This window comes from Rattus norvegicus, chromosome 11 (genome assembly GCF_021556685.1).
Source record: "Rattus norvegicus strain SHRSP/BbbUtx chromosome 11, alternate assembly SHRSP_T2T, whole genome shotgun sequence".
Taxonomy (NCBI): Eukaryota; Metazoa; Chordata; class Mammalia; order Rodentia; family Muridae; genus Rattus; species Rattus norvegicus.
Window position 1 is genome coordinate 95,945,012 of NC_141544.1, and position 26,900 is coordinate 95,971,911.

General features: G+C 48.1%; 2 long non-coding RNA genes across 2 annotated transcripts in view; one reads left to right on the forward strand and one right to left on the reverse strand.

Annotated features, from left to right (window-relative positions):
- Nucleotides 1-4,488: 4,488 nt before the first annotated feature.
- LOC148002704 (uncharacterized) lies at nt 4,489-26,149 on the forward strand. The gene is made up of 4 exons (XR_015633691.1): nt 4,489-4,960; nt 6,969-7,244; nt 9,478-9,562; nt 25,255-26,149. It is a non-coding gene; the product is annotated as an uncharacterized LOC148002704 (long non-coding RNA).
- LOC148002705 (uncharacterized) overlaps nt 15,561-26,900 on the reverse strand; it is a 49,138-nt gene continuing 37,798 nt past the window's right edge. Inside the window, exon 3 of the long non-coding RNA XR_015633690.1 lies at nt 15,561-19,720. This is a non-coding gene — a long non-coding RNA (uncharacterized LOC148002705). The remainder of the gene's footprint in view (nt 19,721-26,900) is intronic.

Here is a 26,900-nt window from a genome sequence, read left to right on the forward strand (position 1 = left end):
TGCTCAGCTCACTTTGCAAAAAAAAGATTTATTTTTATTATTTTTGATTGTGTGTGCACATGCTGCTTAACACTCAGAGATACCAGGAACGTCAGGTCTCTTGGAGCGGATGTTATCCACGATGTGAGTAGCCTGTAGTGGGTGCCGGGAACCAAACTCAAATCTTCTGAGAGCAGCGAGTGCTCTTAACTACTGAGCCCACTCCAGCCCACTGTTTTAGTTTCTTCTGTCCAGAATCCCTCTCCGTTAAACTTCTTTGCTGAGGCCCACAGCATTGTTTCTGTGGTAACTGTAAATAGAGTTGAGCACTTGCTCTTGGCTCTCCTATCTCAGCTTCCCCTCAGTGAGAGGCTAATATTATTCAAGACCTGAAATCATTGCCCTAACAGTAGTTTGGAAAACCAACGACCTGGAAGCTGAGGTCTGGATAAAGAGCTCCAGAGGACATCTTTGTGTTCCTGATTACAGCTGGACTCCCTTCATCTCATCCTCTGTATCAGAACACTGTGTCAGATTAAAAACCCTAAGCCCCTCCCGCCTTTGGATCAGGACCTCAACTGGTCTCCTCGACACTTTGCTAAATCCTCAGGCTTCAGTTCATTTTTCTTGGATAAAGCCAGCTGTCAAACTGCTAGAACAGTGTATCCCACTCTTAAATCAGACATGAGCTCATTGCCCCTTCCCCCACAGAAATCTACTATATAGCCCTGACTGGCCAGCCTGAACCTCAAACTCCTATGCAAAATCAATCAACCCCTTTCTAGTCTAGTGACCCACTCACACACAACACAATTCACCATGCTACACAGACTCACATGAGTAGTGTTCTCTTGGTGTACAAATACAGGTACAGGGGGTTGGGGATTTGGCTCAGTGGTAGAGCACTTACCTAGGAAGCGCAAGGTCCTGGGTTCGGTCCCCAGCCCCATAAAAACAAAACAAAACAAAACAAAAAAACAAAAAAACAAATACAGGTACAAACCCATCTCAGGGACTGCTGAGGGCATGGAATGAAGGGGTGGGGTTGAGTTTACCTCCAAGATGCTTTGGTTTCATCAGAAATTACCTGAAATTGACACTCATAAAACCCATAAGCCTTACTCCCCCTTAACTCCGGCTTTGTTCAGGCAATTTTTTTTTTAACATAAAAGGCTGGGAAGTTAGATCGGGGAGGCTGCCCACATAAAGGGATCAGCCACCCCTTATAAACCATCAAGAACCTTCCCTCAACTTCCCCAAGATAGAGTGGGAATGGCATTCACTCCCTAAATGACTACCTATTGTCCTACCTAAACCTGTCACTAGTCTGCTAAGATCAGAGCTCCCTACCCTCCAGAGCTTCAGGACTCCTTTGTGGGTCTGATGTGGGTCTGCGCCTACTCCTGACCCCCTGTGGTGGCAGGGAAGCAGGATGAACACCCAATACTGGCAGCTTATGTAGACCATGTGGACTGACCCGCTTCCCCTTGGGGAGATAGATTTCAGAACCCAATTTACCTAGGTGTTGGACTTCTGCCCCTCTCTCCAGTCTGTGCTTCTCTCCTGCTTAGACATAAACAGCACCTGGCAGGCACTCCCTGCGGATTGGCCCTGGGAGCCTCTGGCATTGTGAGCTGTCGATGTATCCCCTGAGAAGGTTTTAAACCAGCCAAATATGGAGTCGAGGCTGCAGCTGGACAACTTTAAGTACAGATTTAGATTTGAAAGAGGAAAAAAGTTTGATTCTACATTTATTTGAACAACTTGCCCTCTGACTTAAAGGAAGCACATATTTCCGAACGATTTTGAACGGGTTGTGCTCTCCGAGGCTCCCGCACCGGAGGCCTTCAAGTGCATGTGGAGGCCAATATTTGTTTGCTTTGGGCTTATAAAAAAGACAGTCCCATCATTTCCAAGTCACCTGTTATTTTTGGTCCTCTGTGCCTTTTGTAATGTCCCCAAAATAAGAGGAAACATGGCCTCCAGTTATGTTTAATTTCATTTAAACAAATCAAAGCAAAGACTTCACTTCCTGCCCTGCAATAGGGGGCGGCAGGCAGCTTCAAAGGGCCGAGCTGTTGTGTTCGTGGGTGAGCTGGCTTCTGTTGTATTAGATTATAAACAGTTCAAAGTGGAGCATTGTGCAGAAGCAAATAGAATGTTCTCCATCTTTCTCCCAAGAAGCAGCAGGGAGCTTTGCCTTTGCCCTACGTTAATTTGTAAAGTTTTAATGTACACAGAAGTACAGTCATGTAAAGCCATAGTGCTTCCGTGCGCGTTCTCGCAGCGTGGCCGAACTTGTTCCCGGGTATGTTTATCACAGACATCAGGCGGCGCTCAGGAGAGGACTCCAACTTTGTTCTTTAGTCGGTATAAAAAAACATTTGCTTTTATAGTGGGTTTTGTTTTGTCTTTTGATACCAAAATCTCACGTAGCCAGGGCTGGCCTTAGACCCATTACATACCCAGTCTGTCCTTGAGTTCCTGATGTTCTTGCGTCTACCTCCTAAGTGCTAGGATTACATGTGGTCACACCCGTGCCTGGACAGCAGATTGTTCTGTAGGACAAGGGAATGAAAGAAATCAAGCTAAATGCTTGTTTAGTGCTCTGCGTTCCAGCTCTCGAAACCTGCTCATGTGCCTCTCTCTAGAACTCAGTTCTTCAGGCTATGGGGTTTCAAAACCAGTGTCTTCCACAGCTTAAGGGGTTTTGTTTGTTCGTTTGTTTTTATTTTTTGTTTGGGTTTTTTGTTTGTTTTTTGATTCTCATATAAATAACTTTATTTTTGACAAGTTAATGTGTGTTTGTTACATATAAAAACGTAACTAAGAGAAAGAATAGCCAGTCCTAGTGGCTCACACTTGTAGTCCCCGCCCTTGGGACTCAGGGGCAGGTGAATCGCTGGGCTTCGCAGCTGAGCCAGCCTCCTTTACATGGTAAATTCCAGGAGAGTCAGAGCTACATAGTGAGACCCTGCCTCAAAAAACAACTAAAAAGAGAATAAATGAAAATCAATTCTAGTCTAGTACAGTAAGCCTTTGGCACTTTGGGGTGAGCATTTTCAGACTCATTTCTTTATGTGTAGATAAATGTCCATAGCATATATCTACCTATAATTTAAAACGTTTTTTACTCCTTTTGAATCCTACCTCCCTACCCACCCAACTCTCTCTCTCTCTCTCTCTCTCTCTCTTTCTCTCTCCACTAAAGAAACACAAAACCAAAAATAAAAGCAAATAAGCAATAGATAAATAGACAATAATAAATGCCAAAACAAAATAAAAGTTTACACACACACCACAGAGTTAATTGTATTGGCCAACTACTCCTGAGCACCGAGCCTACACTCCATTCTTTTAAGAAAGATCTGTTTGTTTATTTATTTTATGTATAGGAGTACACTGTTAATGTGTTAATGTCTTTGGACACACTGTTACAGTTGGTTGTCAGCCACCCATGTGGCTACTGGGAATTGAACTCAGAACCTTGGGAAAGCAGCCAGTATTCTCAGAGCTGTCTCTCAAGCCCTACAATCCATTTTAAAAGACGGATTTTTCCCCTTTTCAAGTAGGCATCACTGCAAATAGCTTCTTAGTTAGGAGGGGGACCCTGCGTCTACTTTCCTCAGTCTTTTCCTCAAGCCTGAGTTCTTTTCAGAGATACACACTCAGTTGAAGCCAGGATCCTTGGCTTTGGCAAAGAAAACAATTTCAAGACAAGTCAGTACGAGGCCGAGGTAGAGTTTTTGAGAAGAGACCTCAGCCTAGATTTTAATACAGAGGTTAATAGAGACACTTCGGGAAAGGTTCAAACACACCCAGGGGTGAGTGCACAGACTTCTCCAGAGTCATGTTTCAATGTCTTTACAATAGACATATGTATGACTCTATCTTGGATGATATAAGGTAGTCAGTCCATACAGTGGATGGGATCACAGCTGGAGTAAAACCCTGGGTAGCCTGGGCTCCAACCTCATAGGTAGCAATGAGTAGCCTAGTAAGAGCACCAGTGGAAGGAGAAGCCCTTGGTCCTGCCACGACTGAACCCCCAGTGAACGTGATTGTTGGGGGGGAGGGCAGTAATGGGAGGAGGATGGGGAGGGGAACACCCATATAGAAAGGGAGGGGGAGGGGCTAGGGGGATGTTGGCCCGGAAACCGGGAAAGGGAATAACAATCGAAATATAAATAAGAAATACTCAAGTTAATAAAGATTTAAAAAAAAAAAAAAAACACCCTGGGTAGCAGGTTGCAGGAAAAATTAAGGTGTTTTTTTTGGTTTTGGTTTTGGTTTTTGGTTTTTTTGGGGTTTTTTTGTTTTTGTTTTTGTTCTTTTTACTGTAAATGAAGAGATCATGTCCAGAAAATTTCAGGTCCATATCTAGGGAAAGAGTAAGGCCATATGCCAGGCCATTCATGTGTCAGTAGCCTAACATTCCTATTTGAAATATCTCTGTATGGAAGGAGTCCAGCAGCGTAGCAGTTTGACATAAGAGTGAGTTGAGCGGCTAGTGTCATGGTGCTGCAAACTCAGACTTGACAGAGAGCGTGCCAGTCTTCCTTCGGGAGCACAGTTTGGGAGGGCTCACAGTGCGCTGTCTGACCTGACATGGTAGGAAAGGGGCCATCAGCACCTGGACGTCAACTTCCCTGCATCATTGGGTCACTTCTGCCCAAGCCCAGGTTGGCTGAGTCCTGTCTCACCGGCGGCTTACAGCAGGAGCCTCCCTGTTTGCCCTGCTCCAGGTCCCTGCCAACAGGAAGTGTGCTGGAGGCCACCCCCAGCCCTTATCTTCTGTTCATCTCTGCCTGGTGAGAGCTACAACCGCCGGTTTCTGCTTCTTTGGAAGTGCTGATGGAACAGAATAAATCAAATGCAGAATTGCACATTTCCTGGCTCGGAAAGCAACCGCCGAGGACGGCCTTGGAAGTGCTCCCAGATCTCTATTTTTCTTCTTCTCCAGATTTTTTTCCCCCTTTAGGTAATTTTTCCTTTGTTAAAAAAATATGGTGGGGCTGGGGATTTAGCTCAGTGGTAGAGCGCTTACCTAGGAAGCGCAAGGCCCTGGGTTCAGTCCCCAGCTCCGAAAAAAAGAACCAAAAAAAAAAAAAATATGGTAAAACATCTGTGGTATTAACTTTTAAATTGCTATCAAGGTGTGGGAAATGGAAGCAAGGGTCCCATGCTTTAAGGCAGATGCTCTGTGACCAGGCTGTGTCCCGGCCCCTTTCTGTGGCACGGATGAGCTGCCCTTTTCACCACCCACTGCCACAGGCCCTTCACCGTCACTAGGAAATGCTAAAGGAGGGCTTGCTCCCTCCTTTCAGTCTTCCTCCCTCCCTCCCTTCCCATCTCTGGTTTTCTAAGACAGAGTCCAGGCTGCTGCTGGCAAACTGTCCAGTAACTGAGGATTGAACTTTCCACGTTCTCACCTTCACGTCCTGGCTGCAGGCATCACAGCTGTGATAGCACAGGTCGTTCAAACCACGCTGGAGGTCACGCTTTGTTAGAGTTTCTTGTTCAGTAGGTAAGCACTTTACCAGTGAACTGTGCCCCCAGCCCTAAAAACCTACCGTGACTCCTTTATGGGTCTTACCTGATCAACTGCATCTCAAGAAACACTGCATGATCTCATTAGATGAGGTGGGGAGGGGAGGGGTGAGGGCTTTCATCAGGTGAAAGTACTTGCCTTTGAGCCTGGAGGCTACCGTTCAACCTCCAGGGCTCACTCGTGGATGAAGAAAACCAACTGTTGGAAGTTGTCCTCTGACCTCCAGATACCTGTGTGCCACAGCTCACCCCCCACCCCCGACACACACACTGATGTAAGATGTTCCTTAGTAGCAATTTCACATGTGGCTTCAGAGCCATCAATAATCATATATGTGTGTATAATACATACACACACATTTATTTATTTATTTATTTATTTATTTATAGAAACACTTAAACATCTCTTTCTTCTTTAAGTCTGCACTTTAATCTGTTAAGACCTTTTCTTGTGTGGCTGTATATGCATGTTGTACATGTGCACACTCATGTGTGTGCGTGTGCATGTACGTGTGCGTGTACATAGACCAGAGAAGGACCTCCTGGTTCTGTCATTCTCTGCCTCACTCTCTTTAGACAGAATCTCTCATTGAAGCTAGGCTAGCAGCCAGCAGGTCTCAGCCATCCTCCTGTCTCCACACCCTACAGCCAGATTATGCCAGTGAAACCATGCCTGGATTTTGTGTCTGTGCTGGAGACTCATTCTCCAGGCCTCGTGCTTATGCAGCAAGAACTGTGCCCCTCAGTCCCTCAGTCCCTCAGCCCCTCAAACGTTTCCTTGACGTATTCCAACCCTTTCATACTGACTCATCTTGACGTCTTTCCTGCTGCAAAGTCAAGGCTCCTGCCTGAGTGGAGAACTCTGAGCTCTATACGGGCTGCAAATGGCAGTGTGGAGCGGTGTCTCCACCCAGTGTCCTGTAGCTGCCAACACCCAGAGCCCACCACCATGGCGTTCCACACCCCTTTGTTTTGGGCTTACAGCATAGACCCCTTAGGAAACTGACCCCTAACCTAAGAAGAGTCAAGCCTAGGGCTACACTCGGAATCTATTTTATTGTGTTTTCTCCCATCCCCACAAGTATCCAGAACATGCATAAATATTTCATCCCCACTTGTGAGCAAGAAAACCAGCATGGAAACCAAGTCAATAGCCTGGGTCTAAGATCCTGACCTCCTTAAAAGTGAGACTGGAGATCCCACTACAGTGGCTGTCTTAGCACCAGACAGACTGAAGCAGGGAAGGGGGCCATAGAGCACGAAGATGGAGTTGTGGGTCTAGAAGCTGTTAAGACCCAGGAGGGGCACCCATCAGGCTGTGGATTCAGGCTACCCCTATTGGGTTCCTCAGCTACCTGTCCTACAGGGTTAGGATTCTGAGTATGAATGTACCTATCTCATCAAAGCCTATTCGTGCCTAAGCGTGTTTTCCTTCCCAGGTAGGGTGGCTGTGTAAATAGCTCTGGAATAATGGCATGGAAACCCAGCGTATTTAATAGAAGCTTGCACTACAGTTTGGCAGAGTTCTCATCTATTCTAACCGTACCATGCTGGCCCTGCCTACTTCCCAGCAGCTCCCCAGCCAAGGGGTGTTACCTGCCATCGTAGACTTCCTCTGGCTGCTCCTGCTCCATCCATCCTCTCCACAGGGTGACTCTCTTATGGTGACCCATGGAGAATTGCTTCTCCACTCCCACTCCTCACTGGGATCGGAAGTAAGTCACATCTTATTCTGTCCTGCCTCGATACTGACCGATCAGCTCTTTATTAACCAATCAGAGGTGATGGGAAACAATTCTTACACAATGCTGAGAGATGAGATACTTCAATAAACACAATGTCAAGTCCAGACCCCAACCAGATCTCTGGGCACAGAAATCAGTATCTGAATACGCACAGCCCCTTCGGTTCTTCTGGGTTCATTTTCCAGTGAATTGAATCCCCATGTTTTGAGAGTTTGAACTATGTGAGTGACCTTGGGGTCAGACAGAGAGGGCTGTGAAGGATGCCAAGGCCAGAGTTGTTCTGAGAGGCAGTGACAGCCAGGTACAAGGCCAGGCTGGGGTGTGGGCTGGGAGCCTCACCTTCACTGCCCACATACGCTTTCTCCTCCCTCCACAGTTCATGCCAGCTTGGCTCCTTGGGATAATCCTCATGGAAGGGGCAATGAGGAACAAGCAGGGAGAGGGCAAGAGTGGACGACACCATCATCTGACCCTGTGGCTTAGTTTAGTGGGGACAGGGAGGGGCAGAGCAAGAGTGGAGGCCACCAAAACCCTATGGTTTAGTTCAAAATCAATTGAAAACTTGAATCATGCTTTCGAAGCATGCGAAAGGGCTCTGAAATTCGAATGTCAGGGTCCTTAAAGCGTTATCGGGACCGTACCCCGCCCCAACGGTTTCCCTGCTGCCCTTGCTGCTGTTTCCACAGTGGTGAGGTTGAACTGTGAGACTATACAACCAGCAAGGCTGAAAGTATTTAGGGCCCAGCCCTTCCTCTTCCTCAGCTCAGTCATGGAGCCTCCTGCCTTCCTGTGAGGACAGAGCTCTGCATGTGGTAACATCTCTCAGAGTTGGCTCCAGCCTTTGTCATTAATCAGACTGGGAGCGGGTGGTCTGAGTCAGGTGCCACTAAAGGTGAACCATGAAGCTCGCCCTACCAAGGCCTCTTAGGGACCATTTGGATCATGACCTGGAGGACCAGGGTCTGCTGTGGGCACCACATGCTCTTCAGGCAACAGTGATTAGGAACACAACTTCTTCGGCTGTGAGGTGCCCCATTCGTGGCCTGGTGGCCTTGCTGTGTGTCTTGGCCAGTGCTCTATTGCTGTAAAGAGAACCAAGACAACTCTTATAAAGGAAAGCATTTAACTGGGGCTGACTTACAATTTTAGAGGTTTGGTCCATTACCGTCATGGCGGGGCGATGGCAGCACGTAGGCAGACATGGTCCTGGAGTGTAGCTGAGAGTTTTACATTTGAATTTGCAGGCAGCAGAAAGAGAGAGACTCTGGGTTTAGAATAGGCTTTATGAAACTTCAACCCTCTCACCCCCAGTGACTCTTTCTCCAATAAGGCCACAGCTCCTAATCCTTTCAAGTAGTCACTCCCCGGTGACCTAGCATTCAAATCTATGAGCCTATTCAGACCACTACACTGTGTAACAACAGTGCCAGAAATTTGCACAGCACTGTCTTCTTCAGTGGCTGTCCGCATTTCTCTGAGATCAGTGGCATCTCCATCCAAGGTTAGAGGAGAAACAGACTCCTCCAGAAAACACCAAGCCGCTTGAACGAGAAGCAAGCCCTGGATTACTTTGAGGGTCCCTGGGTTTCTCATCAGTCTGCCTGACTGTGGTGGCAAGACTGATGTCAACTGAGAGGAGGGAACTGCGATTGAGAAAAATGCCTCCATAAAATCGGGTTGTAGGCAAGCCTGTATGGTATTTTCTTAAATGGTGATCAGTGGGGAAGGGCCCAGCCCATTATGGGGGGTGCCATCCCTGAGATGGTGGTCCTGGGTTCTATAAAACGCATGCCGAGCTGGCATGAAGAGCAAGCCAGTAGGCAGTGTCAGAACATACATTTATTTATTTATTTATTTATTTATTTATTTATTTATTTATTTATTTATTTAGACAGGGTCTTACTGTATAGCTCTAGCTGGCCTGGAACTTGCTATGTAGAACAGACTGGCCCAAAGTCAGAGAGATCATCCTAATTCCCAAGTTCTGGTTGTATATGGAGCCCAGGACCGTGTGCACTTTACCACTAAACTACATCTCTAGGCTCCGACACCCTGCTTTTAGTTCTTTCAAATATATATACCTAAAAGTGGGTTTCTAGGTAATAGTCATTCTATTTCCTTAGGTGGGAAAGAAAAGAAAAAGACAGGGTCCCTATCTAGCCCCACTCACATATGCTTGAGCTTGTGATCATTCTGTCTCTAGCTCCCAAGTGTTGAATTTCAAACACAAACCATCACACCTGATTTATGTGCTGCTGGGACGGACCCCAAGGCTGCTTGCATGCCAGGTAAGCCCAGCCTGTTTTGCTTTTTGGGAAGCCACAAGAACAGTGGTCCCAGTTTCCAGCCCCATTGGTGGTACAAGGTTCCAACCCTCTGCACGTCCTGTCCCAGCGTTTACTGTTTTCTGTTTTGCTGACCCTGCCTGTACCAGTGGGTGAGAGGTGGTTTTATTCTGTTTTGCTTTGTCTTAGATAACCTGTAATTTCCACTGAAACACACAGCAGCCTCCCCCTGAAAGGGTGTCTAATAGATGAGACACATCTCTCCCAGATGAAATGTTTTGGTGCCCTGGAAAGTTCTCTCTCATCTGTTCCCCTCAGTCCTTCCCTACTCATCTTCAGATGTCTGTCACATAGAAGAGAGGTACCTGTCCTTGCCCTCCCTCAATGCTCCCCAAAATGAGGAGAGAAACGGCTTTGGTGGACTAGCATCCTCTTCCCCCAACACTGGCTTCCCCAAAGTGTCTAGGAAGCAGAAGGTCCAAATCTGCAAACGCGTTCTAACGTGGCATATCTCTGTGCTGCAGCCCCCTCTCCCCACACCCAGGCCTGCTGTGTTGCTTTTGGGGGACCTAGACAGGATGTAGTGTCCTCTGCTCCATAACAGTTGGATGGTATCAGGCCAGGTGCTTCCCGGAGGTTGATCCAGCCATGCTGGGGGAGGGTTCCCAAACCCAGGCCTGGGTTGCAGCGGCTGGAACTTTCATTGCTGTGCTGGCCTGATCCCAGACTCCTGCCCCAACCTCCAGCTGCTATTCATTGGTCTAACTTCAGAATCCACACGGAGTGAGACATATGCCATCCTCTACTGAGGAACCCGGAAAAGAAAGCTGCATCCCCACACACCCAGGATGGAGCCGTTTGGTGGGAGGAGCTCAAAACTCTGAGGTGGTTTCTACCTCCCCTTAGGCTTGGATACTGAGTAAGAACAGTCTGTGCTGGTGGCAAGAATGTTTTGTGTTTTACATAACCCTTGGCAGCTCTTCTAGCTGGCATGTGACACAGGGTACTGAGCAGAGCAGACAATAGGGAAAGGCTCAAGCAATAATAACACAGCGCACAGGCATTTGCAGAAGGGCGAGGGTAGAGAAGGGTCTCTTTACAATGTGGGTAGTTATCTCTCTCGGTAAAACACACCCCGAGATCTAAGCAGTGATGTAAGCCAGGGCTCTATGGGTGAGTAAGGACGCTGCCCAAACAGCATAGCACCACAATCGGGAGATTGCAAGAGGCTGATGTAGTCTAGTAGATATCCTCCTTTGGATCAGAAGAGAGCTCTCCAGACAACAGTTCATTCCAGGCAGTCACCTTCTTAGGCCTCTGGTTTCAGTATCTTGGGCAGGCAAAAACCTGGTTTCTAGTTCACTTTTTTCCTCTTTAAAAAAAAAAAAAAAAAAAAAAGCCTGCTTCTCTGCACTGGAGTGACTATCTCACTGACTCCTTTTCTGCCAAGATCTGGTATCAGATTGAGGCTGACCTTGAGGGGACATGAGCACCCATCTTGTTACCAAGCTGCAAGGCCTCCATAGGTCTTACTGAACTTGGCCCCCATTCTGTGAGCTGAGTTTGAATGTAAGCAGCCCGTTTCGTTTCACCCTATTTTACAAAGTGTCCTTAGGAGCTCAACACCTCCAGCAGCTACCCAGATCTGCAGAGGGCTATTATGACCTCCTTGGAGAATGGGCCAGAGATGGTTAACTGAAAAGAGCCACCAAGAGAAAATGGGTTTTGCTGCTGGGGCAGTGAACTATTGCCACTCTGCTTTTGTGTAGTTGTTGTGGTAGTGGTTGTTGTTGCTGCTGTTGTTGTTGTTACATGCCTGTGTACTTACACATGTGAGTACAATGACCCAGAAGAGGGTATCAGACCCCTTGGAGTCAGAGTTACAGGCAATTGTGAGCTACCCAGTGTAGAGCTGGGAACTGAGCTCCGGTCCTATGTAAGAGCAAAAAGCATCTTAATGCTGCCCAGTTCCAGTTATCCCATTTATTAGTCAGCGATTTACTGCTATGAACAGATACCATGACTAAAGCAAGTCTTATAAAGGACAACGTTTAACTGGGGCTGGCCTACAGGTTCAGAGGTTCAGTCCATTATCAAGGCAGGAGCATGGCAGCATCCAGGCAGGCATGGTGCAGGAGGAGCCAAGAGTTCTACATCTGAAGGCTGCTAGGAGAAGACTGGCTTCCAGTCTCCTAATAGTGCCACTCCCTGGGCTGAGCATATACATACCATTACATCCTGCCAGTGAAGGGAGAAGGATCGGAGTTCAAGGCCCAACCAGGCCTTGTATATAAGCCCTCGTTTCACAAGAATGAAGAACAATAGCAAAAACCAAGCAAAGAACTTGTTTTTTAGTTGTGGTAAAACAAGTGTGAACTGAAAGGTCTTAGCTATCCCCATCCCCGATCCTTGTTCTCCACTTCCTTCTTTTTGACAGATCTCATCCAGCCTAAAACTTAATTCCTGATCTTCCTGCATTAGCCTCCCAAGAACTGGCATGTAGGTTTGTGCACTGAGCCAGGAATCTTAATATTGTTTGGGGAGTTTGGGGTTTAAATTTCTCTCTCTCTCTCTCTCTCTCTCTCTCCTCTCTCTCTCTCTCTCTCTCTCTCTCTCTCTCTCTCTCTCTCTCTCTCTCTCTCTCTCTCTCTCTGTGTGTGTGTGTGTGTGTGTGTTTGTTTCTGAGACAAGATCTCAATATATAGCCCCTGGCTGGCTTCAAATTCACAGTATAGACCAGGCAGGCCTCAAACTTACAGAGATCTGCCTGCCTCTGCTTCCTGAGTGCTGGGATGTAAGGCACGCAGCACATACCCTAAGGTCTGAAGCATTCTTAAGTGTGTAAGTTCGTCATGAGTAAGTTAGCAATCCCCAGGGCTCCCCACCTCCTGCCCTGTCCTGGTCAATTGTGCGTTTCTCAGCAGTCACCATCTGCCTCCACATATGTACCACAGCAGCTTGCCCAAGCCAGGGAGAACAGGCAATGGGCATCCAGGGATAAGATGTTCAAAATCCCCATCTGTGAACTTCTGGGTCCATACACAGGCACCCCTAGAGTACTGCTCAGGCCCTGTCTCAGAAAACAGCCTTTCTGAGATCTGTCCCCTGCCCACTCTTGCAAGCCGTGCTCCCCACCCTCGCCTGTTTCAGAGCATGCCCTGCGCACCCTCACTTCTGACCCTTACCGTTCGAGAGCTCTTATTTCTGCATCACCGTGAGCCCTATGATCTGTCTAGATTGGTGGGTGTGAAGGGTTTTAAGACCTGCATTCAAAGGTAGGGTCAAGCCAGACAACGTGGCGCGTGCCTTTGATCACAGCGCTTTGAAGGCAGAGGTGGGTAGACGTCACACACATGGCTGGAGCTGGAGAGATTGCTCAGTTGTTACAGCTAGTGGCTGCTCTTGCAGAAGAGCTGGACGTGTCTCTCAGCGCCTACATCTGACAGATCACTTGATGTAACTCTAGCTCCAGGAGGTCTGACACCTCCAGCCTCCTCTGTAGGGCATACCCTGAGGGGAAAGGTAGACCCAGACCCTTGGTTCCAACTTCCACTCATGAAGATATTACCAGTGGTGCCTGGGTGCACAGGGAGACTGGGAATCACTGTACACTCCCTGTTTTGGACTTTGCCCTGCCTCCTCCGGGAGCACGCTGGTGGTACCCAGAGACGGATGTTGCAGTACAACACTCCACAGGCATCATAGTTATGTATACACTCATAGGGAGACACATATATATAATTTAAAGAGATAGATAGATAGATAGATAGATAGATAGATAGATAGATAGATACACAGACACACAGACACACAGATGTAGATGACAGACAGGTAGTATCAACACTTTCATTCTGCAGTTTTCCATTAGTTTTCAGGAAACAGGGAGCAACACTGAAGCATAACACTGGCTTCTATTGGTTTGGGATCTAGCAGCAATGCTCTTTCTTAACTGAGATCTTTCCTAAAGGGGAGGCAAGCAAACACTGGTTAAGTAAGCAAGGATGGCTTCCTGGCAGGACCCAGAGTCCACCCCAGCCCAGAATACGAACCCTAGCTTCAGGTGCTTCCTCTAGTGTGACTCTGAGACAGCCCCTCAGAGTGAGGCCACTCTCAGAGGCCCAGGCTGCCTCCCTAGTACCACATAACCCTGGAGTGATAATCCCAGCACTCAGGACACAGAAGCAGAAGTCAGGAATTCAAGGTCATCTTTGACAACATAGCAAGTTCCAGACAAGCCAGGCTACAGGAGTGAACATGTAGCATCTACTAGGTCTTTTTAAATTGTATATTTTATGGATATGCGTGCTTTTTAATTATATATTTTACAGATATGTGTATGCATGAATTTGCAGGCAATTGAGGAAGCTAGATGAGGGCATCAGATTCCCAGGCACTGGAGTAACAGGCAGTTGTGAGAACAGAACCCAGGTCCTCTGAAAGAACAGTAAGTGCCCCTAGTCACTGAGTCATCTCTCGAGCTCTGAATCTGTGGAGTCCTAAGAGGTCCGTAATTGCTGACCTGCAGAGAAGTAGGCTTGAGGAACGAGGAGAGAGGAGGGGCCTGACCTCACGCCAGGCATCTTGGCTAGGGGAGCTGGTGGCACCTCTGTGCCTGCTCTAAATGCGCCCTTTCATTCTTCCCTCTGCCCCTGTCTCCCACCCATTCATGTACCCATTTCTCCTTTCACCCATGTGCCTACCCAACCCCCTCACCCACCCACACACAGGTGCAGGCGTCCATCTGTCTATACTTCTTACTATCTGTCCATACATGTGTGGATCTAAGATGCATACATTACATGTCCTCTATTTTCTTCATACCTCCCCACATATGTGTGTGTGTGGATATCTATTCCCCTCCGAGGTGCCTGTTCATCCACCCTTTGAATCCAGCACACGCAATGTCTATGCATGCTGCTCTAGTTCTGCATATAGTGTTTGTTGCCAGCTGCACAGCTCCCACGTTGAGGAGAACTTAGGGAAAGGCCAGTCGTGGGCTGGGCCACTATCCAACCTTTTGATGAATAGATGAGAGGTACTTGGGAGAGAAGCATAGAGTAGCCACTTGTGATGGTTTGTATAGGCTTGACCCAAGGAGTGGCACTAATAGGAGGTGTGGCCTTGTTGGAGTAGGTGTGTCACTGTGGGTGTGGGCTTTAAGACCCTCATCCCAGCTGCCTGGAAGTCAGTCTTCCACTAACAACCTTCAGATGAAGATGTAGAACTCTCAGCTCCTTCTGAACCATACCTACCTGAATGCTGCCCTGCTGGACTGGACCTCTGAATCTGTAAGCCATCCCCAATTAAATGTTGTCCTTTATAAGACTTGACTTGGTCATGGTGTCTGTTCACAGCAGTAAAACCCTACGACACTCCTCAACACTCCAGGATTCTGCAGTCATACGGGAACAGGCGTGCTGAGTCCTTCGCTGAGACTGCTTCCAACAGTCACCCTGCTTTTCATCCAGGCTGTATCAGGTCACCGCCCACCGGCAAACAGAGCTGCTTCCACATCTCTGTTCATTCTGTCTCCAGTCTGCGATCTACCAACTGCTTTCAATCTTTTTCCTGTTGCCTTACACAAGTCCCTTGAATACTTAGATTCCAAGGCTCTGCTGGCTCCATCAGCTGGACGTGTTTCCAGGCTGTGGCTCCCCTGTCCTCTAATTTAAAGTGTGTGGTTTTCTTTCTTTTTGAATACTGGGGAGTGAAACCCAGAGCCTTGAAATTAGAGGCAGGTGGCTACCATGAGCTGTCTTAGTCACCAGTACAGGGCCAAGGGCCTTTAAAAGAGTCTTGTTCTTTAGTGCCACTGGGATCTTTATGGCACCTCCCAATAGCACCAGGGGCAGATGAAGAAGCTTTGCAGACGTGATGCTAGCTTTTATGGTGGATCTGCAGCACTGTGGAAAATGCTAAGCTTGCTCAGCCCTGGTGAGTTCTTTTTAGGTTTGGAATCCACCATTAGCTGGACCTACATAGAAGTCATCGACATAGGAGGCTGATAGGACCTCTTTTTATTTTAATCTTTTTACTTGAAAAATTCTTTTCATATAATATATTCTGATTATACATTTCTCCTCCCCACCTCCTCTGCACCAACACACCCACCCAACTCTATACCCTTTCTTTCTCTTCTTTAAAAAAACAAACAAGCGGGCTGGAGAGATGGCTCAGTGGTTAAGAGTACTGATTGCTCTTCCAGAGGTTCTGAGTTCAATTCCCAGCAACCACATGGTGGCTCACAACCATCTGTAATATACATTAGATAAATAAAAAATTAAAAAAAAAAAACCAAGCAAAACCAAAACCAAATAAGAAACAGAAGAAAAAAAACCCACAAAAACACAAAACAAAATGGAAATCAGAATACAGGAGCAAAACAACAGCAACCAGTCAATCAAAAACAACAACAAACAAACAAAACCTACAACATAAACACCCCAAAACTGGCATGCAAGGCCTTTCTCATAAAAGTTTAAAAAACAAAAATCAAAACAGAACAAAACAAAAAGCTTTGTCATAACATGTAATAAGCAGTCTCTATAGGGCCTTGTGCTATCTGAGGCTGCGGCCTCCCCTGGGCTCTTGGGATTCAGAGCAGGGGGCTCCTGTGCTCCTTCCTCCCTCCCCACTATAAGAAGTGAAGACACCTGGGCCAAGGCACCTTTCAGATGCTTACATTCATGACTTAAATCTGAGCCCTGCCAAGACATTCAGTGTGAAAACATTCCTGTTTCTCCCATTTATCCCTTCTAAACACTGAGGCAACAAGCATAGGGAATAGTTTAGTAACTGGAACTCCACTTGGTATAGGCTATGTACACATGCATGCCCTTCTACTAATATATTAGGCAGCCTGAGACTCTTGCCTGGACATCTTATGCATGCATGCCCTACCCCAAACAACATGCCTAGCAACCTGTTAGCCCCGAGGACCCTCACCTGCACTGAGCCATATGCACGTCCCACTTCAATGATGGAATAAGTTTAACCCAGGCAGTGACCCTTGGGCATCCTCACTTGACAGTGTTTCTCATCTGTGCTATTGCTTTGCGTTGGATAAAGAATTCTTGCTACTTTGTGACCTGTACACATCTTACTTTCATCCTTGAATAAGATGCCCGGACCACCAGGCCCAGACACAGGGAGGCCTCTTCTCCTTTCACACAAACATCCCCTGTGGGCCAAGAAGGCGAATTACTGGGCTATCCCCAAAGACAACACTGGAACTAGTTAAGCCCACAGGGACACCTAGGATTCCAGTACTGGTACACTAGAGGAAGAGAATCAGGTCCTGAACCGAGCCCCTGCTTAGCTGCAGGGTGTCAGGGCTCCTGGGTTGTTTGCCCCCCACCCCAGACCTTCTCCATCAGAAGAAAGTTTCCCACCTCAAATACAGTCCTTGGCACACCACCCGCCACTCTATGCTAACATACCAGGTTCCCAGCACGGCAGCTTTTACACAATGACTCACCTAAAATGAATTGTGTCTTAACGGGGTGTGGTAGTTCACGCCTGTAACTCCAGAACTTAGGAAGCTGAGGCAAAAATATAGACATGAATCCAAAGCCATAGGGGCTGTGCCGTGAGACCATCCCAGTAAAAGAATACAAAGAAAAAAGAAACAGAAATAAAGGCTTTGAAGGTCAGCCTAGGAATAAGGGCCTGACTCTAATAATAAGTAAAATAAATAAGAAAATAATAAAGATAAAATAAATAAAGCCATTCGTTGTGGCACATGCCCGTATTCCCAGCACTCGGCAAGCTGAGGCATATGGATCAAAACCTCAAGGCCAGCCTAGGGTATAAATAAATATGTCCTGAGTGTGGGCCGTCATGTTACCTCCAGTTGTGAGCAACACAACTGGTGTGATTACAAGAGCTTAGGATACACTCGCACAGAGGGAAGACCCACGTACGCACAGAAAGATAGCCATCAACCAGGCCTCCGGAGCAGACAATCGCACCCACCATTTACCCCAGGCTTCCAGTGTACCAAACTGGGAGAAAATATGTGTGTCATTCACACGGGGCAGTCTGTCACACTGGCATGTCCCGGGTACGGCTGTCCTGGAAGCCTCCACCTGCCCCGGTCTATCTTCATTCTCCAGATACGAGCCCATGAGTCACTTGCTAACCCCATTAGCAGTATGTCACTGTCCTGTGACTGTGAAACTGTTGGCAAGTGGTCCGGAGCCCTGAGCTCTGCATCCGGTCCTAAATGGGCGCGTTTCTTGTTGAAATAGTACTTGTAGCCCTCTGTTTCCCAAAGTCCTTGGCAACGGCCCAAATTATATTTGAAGTCGGAAAAGGCAGCTTGGTTTAAAGACTCCGTCTTTTTCAGGCGTCACCTTGATTTATAAGGAGCTGGCATTAATCAGTTGAATAACAGTGGCTTGTCACTCACCTGTGTGTGGTTGGGAGGCTAATAAACCACACATTCATCTCTATTGTGATGGCATGAGTCCGCCCCACCCTTCTTCAAAGCTAAGACGTGTCATGTTGTTCCAAATGTCCTTTTGCTAAGTGTGTTAAGTGGATCCAAAAAACGAGCGTGTGTATTTTCTTTTCTAAGGAAATTCTTGTATATTATTTTAACTCAAAAACATTTCTTATACACAATGACTAATCAGAGATTAAAAAAAAAAAAAAAGAAAGAAAGAAAGGCTCTGTCCTGCCCGCACAGCCGGGAGTCTGCTGCCTTCAATGTGGCCCTCCCTAACTGCCAGAGACAGCAGGTGGGGTACACTGTTCCCCTGAATCCAGGCCAGGCAGAAGTAGCTGTTCCCCAGGCTTCAGAAGGAAGCCCTGCTTGAGGCCGTTCCTGTTTTGTCTCCCTGGGATTCAAAGATAATTTCTAAGCTTTTCCCTGACTCCTGTTTGAAATGGTGGGCATGGGGCTTCGCAAGTGAAGCGGTGAGGAGCTCCTGCGGGAGCATTCTACAAGGAATGACCTCATGAGAGGAGAACTAATATTTGCTTCCTCATTTCCCAGGGGAAGGCTAATCTTTGGAAGCACAGAGCCTCTGGAGGCCAATAAACTTGAGAGCAGTAGAAGCAAGATTGTTCTATTGTTGCCTCTGTGAAATAGAGTTTGTTTTTCTTACTATTCTTTTTCTCTTCAGGAAAGCTCTGCCTCAGGAGCCCTTACAGTTTATCCTCGAACCCCCGGTTCTGGCTTTCCCCCCATTGTTCTTGCTGCCTTCTTAATCGCTGCCATCTCTGTCAAGTTCAATGCCAGCCTTGTTTCATACGCTCCTTCCCACTCTGCCCGGGTAGTGCCTCGCCACGCTTGCCTCTGTGCCACGTTCCCAAAGGGCTAGTCACCAGCCACACACTGGTGAGCCTGCGGCCAGCCTTGGGTGCTAGTGGCTGCAGGCAGATGGCATCCCAGGTACTGTCGAGGAACTACACCTCCCACCTGCCTGACGCTTGTTACACAAACTTCCTTAGTAACAACCGTAGAAACCAAAGACAGGGATGACATAGAGGGCAGCTCAAATGCAACCTACTAGAGGGAAGTGCTAATCCTGTAGAAAAGTTAGGTAACTCCAACAGAGTGGGTGTTTGTGCACGGTAGAGTGAAGGGATATCCCCTGCGGTGTGTTCCCTTCTCCAGAGTGCCAGCCCTGCAGCAGGTGGAGGCTGCAGGTTCCTGGAGTTGATGAGACCAGACCTCCCTAAGCCCCCAGGCCTTTCCCTGAAGTCCTATAGGATAAATGGTGGGGGCTTGAGTCCGCTCCTCCACAGTACTCCGCCGCTGGAGAGGCTAGACGTGGAAAGTTTGACGGAGCTTACCCCACGCCGGCCGCAGGGCGGGTGTCGAGCTGTGGGAAGCTGCTCCAGGAGTGGGGAAGCACAGTTTGAGTGCGGGACGCAGCAGGAGCTGGCTTGGGGGTCCCTGGGCCTGGGGCCATCAGTTCTCAGGCTCTCAGACATCCAGGCGTTGCTGGGATGCCACAGAAGAGCTGCGAACAGAGTGGGGGCCCGTGGGGCTGGATCTAGCCCGGGGCCGAGTGGGAAAACTGGACGCTCTGGCTGGTCTCGTGGCAGCGGCGGGGCGGGCTGCAGGCTTGGTGGTGGGCGCCGCTGGAGACGCAGGGAAGCCCTCTTCGGGAGATTTGACGAAGGCCTTCTCTGTGGCTCTCCAAGGCTGGTCTGGTAAAAGGAGGCATAATTGTCATAGCAGAAAGTGGATGAGTAAACCGTACCTGACTTCTCAGGGTAGGCCTGAAATACCTTATGCAGTGAGGAGAGTCTGGGAAGGGAAGTTCATTGGCTAAGCCTCCAGGGCTTTAGGCAACTCATTATAATGATCTGTCTTGAGCCTACGTGACCACTGGTCACGTCCTCTACCTGTGAAGGGGCTTGGGGCGTTGCCCTTAGTGACTGATGGTCACAAATCTATGGAGGGCTGCGGGCTAATGACTGGACGCCTACCGTCCCTTTCAGGGTCTCCCGGGTTCAAACCTCCTCAACCAGGAACCAGGGCGTCTTTCAACTGTCCCACAAACGCCTAACAGAAGTGGCCTCCCTTCCTGCTTATCAAGGCCAGGGACGTTTTAATTCTGAAGCAGAGGATAATGGTTGAGGTCGTGCCCAGTTCTGGTTTAAATCCCCAAACCAGGGTAGAGCAGGTGGCCGGGCCCCACAATGCTCAACCCCCCCCCCCCACCCACACACACACCCAGCCTTCACCCAGCCTCTGTTCCACTAACACCCACTGTCTGAGCTCTGTGTGTCCCTGCACACCTCTGCACCTCCCCAGACTGCAGGCACTCTCCCATGCTCACAGAACTGGAGAAGGAAATTCCTTAGAACCACATTTTCACACAGAAACTTTTACTGATTTCCAGCAATTATGGTTATCAACCATCTTCCTTCCTTCCTTCCTTTCTTTTTGTTGTTGACAACTGAAAAAAATTATCATATGAAATAAAATATACACCGAAAAGAGCTAAGGGTCTGGGGCAGTAAGGAACATATAGGAGCATCAAGCAGCCCCCGGAGTAGGGAGGTCTATCTCTGACTCCTGCCTGAATCAGACTCTTACCTGGAGCGGAGCTCACTATCCCACTAGTAGACCAGGTTAGCCTCAAACTCTCAGAAATCCACCTGACTCTGCCTGGGCGCTGGGACTAAAGGCGCGCACCGCCACACCCAGCTTTGCTTGGCACGGAGTTCCACCCAGGGATCTTTGTGCTCCTGATACCATCTAGGTGCTCTAAAGAATCACATGGTGGGAAAAGTCGGAAAGTCAAGTAAAGTTTATTCAAAGAGAACAGTTTTATTAGAGTTTAAAAGAAAAATCCCTGTGCAAGAAAGCTGCGTCAGCAGCTGCCGGCAGGAGGCACCGGAGATGAGGAGTAAAGCCCATGTAGGCCTGGCGCCCAGCCACGTGATGCACAAGTAGCCTATGGTAGGGAAGGGAGCTGTGGAGAAGGGAGGAATGCTCCAGAAAGACAGAATTGGGCTAGAAAGAGACGGAAAGGGACAAAGGAGAAGTCTTGTTCGCCTTTGACTCAGACCCTACAGAATGTCAAGGTGGCTTTAAAACCTAAGCTGGAACTGGAGTTGGGGACAGGAGTTCTAGGAAGAAAAAGTACAATGTTTTTCACATAGGGATAATTATGTTGCCCAGCTTTCTGAACGTCATTTAGATGTTCCTAGGAGTAGTCTCCGGTCCAGGAACCAGACAACATGATTGGATTAAGTTTTGGGTGGGGGGTTTGTTCTCGTTAGCTCTTTGGTTTGTTTGAAAAAGGTTTCTCTGTATAACAGGTCCCTGACAGTCTGGAACTGGTTTATAGAGCAGCCTGGCTCTGAACTCAAGAGATCCAACTGCCTCTGCTCCCTGGGTGCTCGGATTAAAGGCGTGCACCATCGTGTCTGGATCTGTTGTTTGTTTTTTGTCTTTAGTATCTTGGAACATTAGGACCCCACCCTGCCCTTTGCCAGGACTCTGTCCCCACACCTCAACACGAGGCTGTCTCTTATCTGCATCCTTTCACATTTGAGGGTCTCAGTTCCAGGCAGACTGCAAATATGAAGTGGAAAATTGTAGGCAAACAGTCGTGTGTTTTGTTGATGCTTCTCTGAAGAGTGTACTGAATTCTCAAATGGTCTTCTCTGTTAGGGTTTCAAAACTCGGTCGGGACAGAACACTCCCAGGCAACATGGTTCCACATGGAGAGGTTTGATGAGAGAAGAGTAGAAAAGTGGAAGGGGGTGGGGGGGGGGCAGCGAAGAACAAAGGGTAAGAGGGGAGTAAGAGGGAGAGGAGGGGCAAGTAGCCCCTTTTATAGTGTCAGGCACAGCCGGCTGTTGCTAGGCGACTGCGGGGCGGAGCATTCCTAGCTACTGCCAGGTAGCTTTGTGGGTGGAGCTTAGACAGAATACCAACACTCCAGCCTACAGTGTGCAACCACAAGTTAACGGATCAATGGTGGGTTCCCAAAATGTCAGTACTGGTCACACTGTCCTAAAAGAAAGACTGGCTGAGTAAACAGAAGCCTAAATTCAGCATTCCTCGGTAATCTTGTAGGAAAACCACTGCTTCCTTTCTCCACCACGGCAGTAAACTACTGCAGTCAAGGACATCTAGTTCCCAATTTCTCCAAAGAGCCTGCGTCAGCTCAAAGGTTCTTGCTCTGCTGACTAGCATGTAAAATCGGTTTGCTGTTCTCTGCCCCCAGGGACAGCCTTGGCAGTTTGATCCCCAATAAACCTATCCTTCTATCCATTGAATGGATTCACTGTGCCCTAACTTACACTGTTGTTGTGTTAGAGGACTGAAGATCCAGAAACCCTATTTTGCTTGACTGTTATGAAACATAATTGCAGTGAGGGGTACCCAGCAGCCCCATGCCCCCCAAGTAATTATGCCATGGGACAGATCTGTATAATGAGGTCTACTGAGGGAGGGAAGAGGAGTGAGGACCTGGAGAAGGGATAGAGGCAGACAAGTGGACATGTAGACAGGCAGACAGACAGAAGCAGAAGCAAGCCATGAGGACGGGGGTGGGGTGGAGGGAAGGACAGAAATGGGGAGAGAGAAGGAGACCGGCCAGGAACACATGGAAAGAGAAAGACAAGAGACAGAGACAGTGACAGAGTTGGAGTGGCCGGCAATCCTCACCTGGCACACCTGGTGGGGAAAGCAGATGGTGTGAACCATTGCTAGGTCCCTGGGAGGATCCTAGTAGAATCGCCTATAAGCTAACAATGACTCCATATTGCAAGAGTCAGGATCCTGGCACTTAGATGGCCTGGATTTCACCTACGTGGAAAGGGGAGGGTTCCTAATGAGGCCTGGAGTGGGGCTGACACAGTACAGTTGCTAAGATCTAAGGGAAAAAAAAAAAACTGATCTCTCAGGCCTGGGGAGATGGCTCAGTGGCTTCAGTACAAGCACGGGGGCCTGAAGTAAGTTCCCCAGCTCCCCACAAAGCCAAGCAGAGTGCCAGTCTATAATACAGCAGTGCGAAAACAGAGACAGAAGGATCCCTGGTGCTTGGTGGCCAACTAATCTAGCACGAGGGCTAAAGTTATGTTTAAATTACTGTGCTTAAGAATCTACAGGGCTGGAGAGATGGCTCAGCAGTTAAGAGCACTGACTGCTCCTCCAGAGGTCCTGAGTTCAATTCCACATGGTGGCTCACAACCATCTGTAATGGGATCCCACACCCTCTTCTGGTGTGTCTGAAGACAGCAACAGTGTACTCACATACATAAAATAAATAAATGAATCCTTAATAGACAAAGACATACACACATACACACAGAGAGAGAGAGAGAGAGAGAGAGAGAGAGAGAGAGAGAGAGAGAGGGAGAGGGAGAGGGAGAGAGAGAGAGAGATCTATAACATAAAAATGCCTCTAACCAGAAGCCTCACTTGCCCAAGGACAGGCAACTTCCTGGAATGCTGGGGGCTCTTGTTCATTAAGATATAACAAGGGAGGGGCTGGGGATTTAGCTCAGTGGTAGAGCGCTTACCTAGGAAGTGCAAGGCCCTGGGTTCGGTCCCCAGCTCCGAAAAAAAGAACCAAAAAAAAAAAAAAAAAAAAAAAAAGATATAACAAGGGAAGTGTTTTCCCTTCTGTAGACAAGGTTGGTTGTCCCAACTGCACAGGATGTGCTTGGGATCACAGGTAGGCTGGAGATGAGCAGGCAGGAAGTACATCAAGAGATGTGCTTGTCCACAATTGGACAAAGGCAGAAAGTACACTGCCTTGTGGGTTTGCCTGTATAAGCACTGACTAACATAATTCATGGCCAGCCTCTGGGTATCCTGGGTGTGGCCCTGACCAGTGTCCCTTATCCTGGCCGGTATTTAAAAAACTTGATTCAAATGTGGCTCAAAAGTTGTGGTAGTGGCCTTATTCTCACCCACTGGGGTTATCACTAAACATCTGATTGTTAAGTCTCAGAAACACCGGCTTAGGTGCCTATTAACATGTCAAAGCAGCTCTCCCAGCATCCCTCAGTAACTGCAGTTCCTTCTAGCTCTCATCAGCCCAACCCCTACTCTAAATCCCTCCCTCCCAGGGCCTGTTTCGCCCCCCCCCCAACACTATATAACTCAGCCATTTTGTCTCTGCTGCCCACTTGCTCTCGCTCCCACCCTCCCACTGGCTGCAGACTCATATGTATCCCCTAATGGTCCAGTTTAGAGCAGCCACCATGTTCAGCCCGGACTCTGTCTGTTCTCTCTTACAGCTTCCTACGTTAGGAGTCATGACCTCTTCCTTTCCTTGTGTTCCTTCATTGACTGGCAAGCCCTGGGTTCAGTGAGAAAGTGACAGATGACACCAGAGGTTGGCACTGGCCTACACACGGCCATGCACAGGCACGTGTGCCCCCACACTTGTACACACATGGGTATATCACACACCAAGAAAAGGTAACTATAATGTAAAAGCTGGAATACAATGAGTGTCCTACGGACTTTGAAGGAAAACAAGCTCACCCTGTTTTATTGACCCACCTCTAGTCAAAGTGAGGCTTTTGCGTATGGTAAATGCCTAGCTTAGCTAGAAAAGACACCAGGAAATGTGTCCACATAAGAGCAGACCACCATGTACACAGTGCGTCACAGTTTCGGGCATCCCCAGGGGTCTTAGGGAGGATCCCCTGCAGAGAAGGGAGCAACTGTGGATCCTGACATGGAGCTCAGCTAACTGTGCTGTGCGTAAAGACACATTTTCCCCTCCTCCCTCCCCCCATCTCTCTCTAGTTCTATTTTCCACTTGTTTTAATAGGAAAAAAAAAAGTGATTTGTTCAGAAAAAGTGAGAAAGAACTTCTAAGAGTTAGCTCTGGCTGGCCTCAACTCCCTATGTAACCAAGGGTGACCCTGAACTCCTGATCCCTCTGTCTCTGCCTCCTGAGTGTTAAAAATGCAGGGACGTGAGCTAGAGAGATGGCTCGGTGGTCAAGAGCATTGACTGCTCTTCCAGAGGTCCTGAGTTCAAATCCCAGCAACCACATGGTGGCTCACAACCATCTGTAATGAGATCTGATGCCCTCTTCTGGTGTGTCTGAAGACAACTACAGTGTACTCACATACATAAAATAAATAAGTCCTTTAAAAAAAAAAATGCAGGGATGTGCCACCATCAAGTTTCAACCCATTGTGAGGGAGCAAACACACAGGCTGTTGTTATGTATGCCTCATCTCTCCCCTTCATTCAGGGCCCAGCCTGTGGATCCCACATGCTGCTCATGGAAATGCCCTCCTACACACACCAGGTCCCTGGTGGTCACAGTCAAATAAACACTGAAGAAGAACCTTCACAGCAGCCTGCAGAAATGACGGTGGAGACTGTGGTTTGTTCCTTTGAAAATTCATGTTGAAATTTGACGGCTAACCAGCTAACCATCAAAGGACACAGGGATCACGGCACCGCAGGACGAAGGTGCTGTGAACAGCAAAAAGAAGTCGCTTGACTTTAGCAACGTCTTCGAATGTTTCAGTACCTTCTGCAGCGATGATCCTGCACCTGACCACTCTGCATATAGCGTACACTGTGAAGGGCCTGGGTGGAATGGCTCTCTCCCCTAGGGACCAGTGAGAATCGCTGCCCCAGCCTGATGCTTCTGGGCTTGTAGGACCTGGAGTGGTGTCCCCGTAGCATTGAACTAGCCTGTGCCGCCTGTGCAGCTTGGCAGATCCTAGCCCTAAGGTGAGCGAGCGGCGCCCTCTGGTGGACAGACGAGGATCCGCAGGGGCGGCCGGGTCCTCCCGAATCTGCTGTGCACTCAGGTTCAGGGTCTCGAGGAGCCTAGGAAATAATCTTTCTTTGTTTCATTGTATCTTTGTATCTTTGTATCTTTGTATCTTTACCCCTTAAAGAGAGAAGGGGTTGCCTGGGGCAAGAGGAGCATCGTCATGTGTGCTGGAGGGACAGCTTCAGTGGGGAGTGAGGCAAGTTCTGCAGGGAGAGGGGCCAAACCTGCTCGTACCCCAGAGTCCAAGGATGCAAGCGACAAGTTCACTATAAAGAATGAGGCTGGGGGCTGGGGATTTAGCTCAGTGGTAGAGCGCTTGCCTAGGAAGCGCAAGGCCCTGGGTTCGGTCCCCAGCTCCAAAAAAACAAAAAAAACAAAAAAAACAAAAACAAAAAAAAAAAAAAAAAGAATGAGGCTAAGACAAATGTCGTAGGCACACTTGAAGGGGCAGAGGTCATCTAGCATGTTCATCCTCACCACTGACAGAAAAAAGAATGAAAGAGATAAAGGAAAGTGTGGCCAAAAGGCGTCCGGACAAGCAGAAAGAGGCCAGTGACTGACAGATGTTAGAATGAAGTCACTGTTTACTGCTCTAGTTGGCCTCGTGAATCTGAGAGAGGGGGCCTAAAAATGAGGTGGAATAAAGTCTCATGCAACGGCCAACTCTGTTCAGAGCATCAGACAAGTTATGCTCTGAGGGTTAAGAAAACTCACCTGGGGCTGGAGAGATGGCTCAGTGGTTAAGAGCACTGACTGCTCTTCCAGAGGTCCTGAGTTCAAATCCCAGCAACCCCATGGTGGCTCACAACCATCTGTAATGAGATCTGGTGTGTCTGAAGACAGCTACAGTGTATGAGCATACATAAATAAATCTTTGAAAAAAGAAAAAGAAAGAAAAGTCACCGGGTAAAGTATACAGTGAGAAGAAGGCACATGTGGTAGGTAACATGTTATGCTATAGAAGTATATGAATAGCAACATCGGAAGTAAACTCACGCCTATCTGCTACACAGGGGAGGAATACCAAAGCACATTGCAAGAACAAGTCTGTGTTTTAAAGAAACCGAGGTCACAAGGGTTCGTGTCCTGTTTTCATGGGGTGTTCTCAG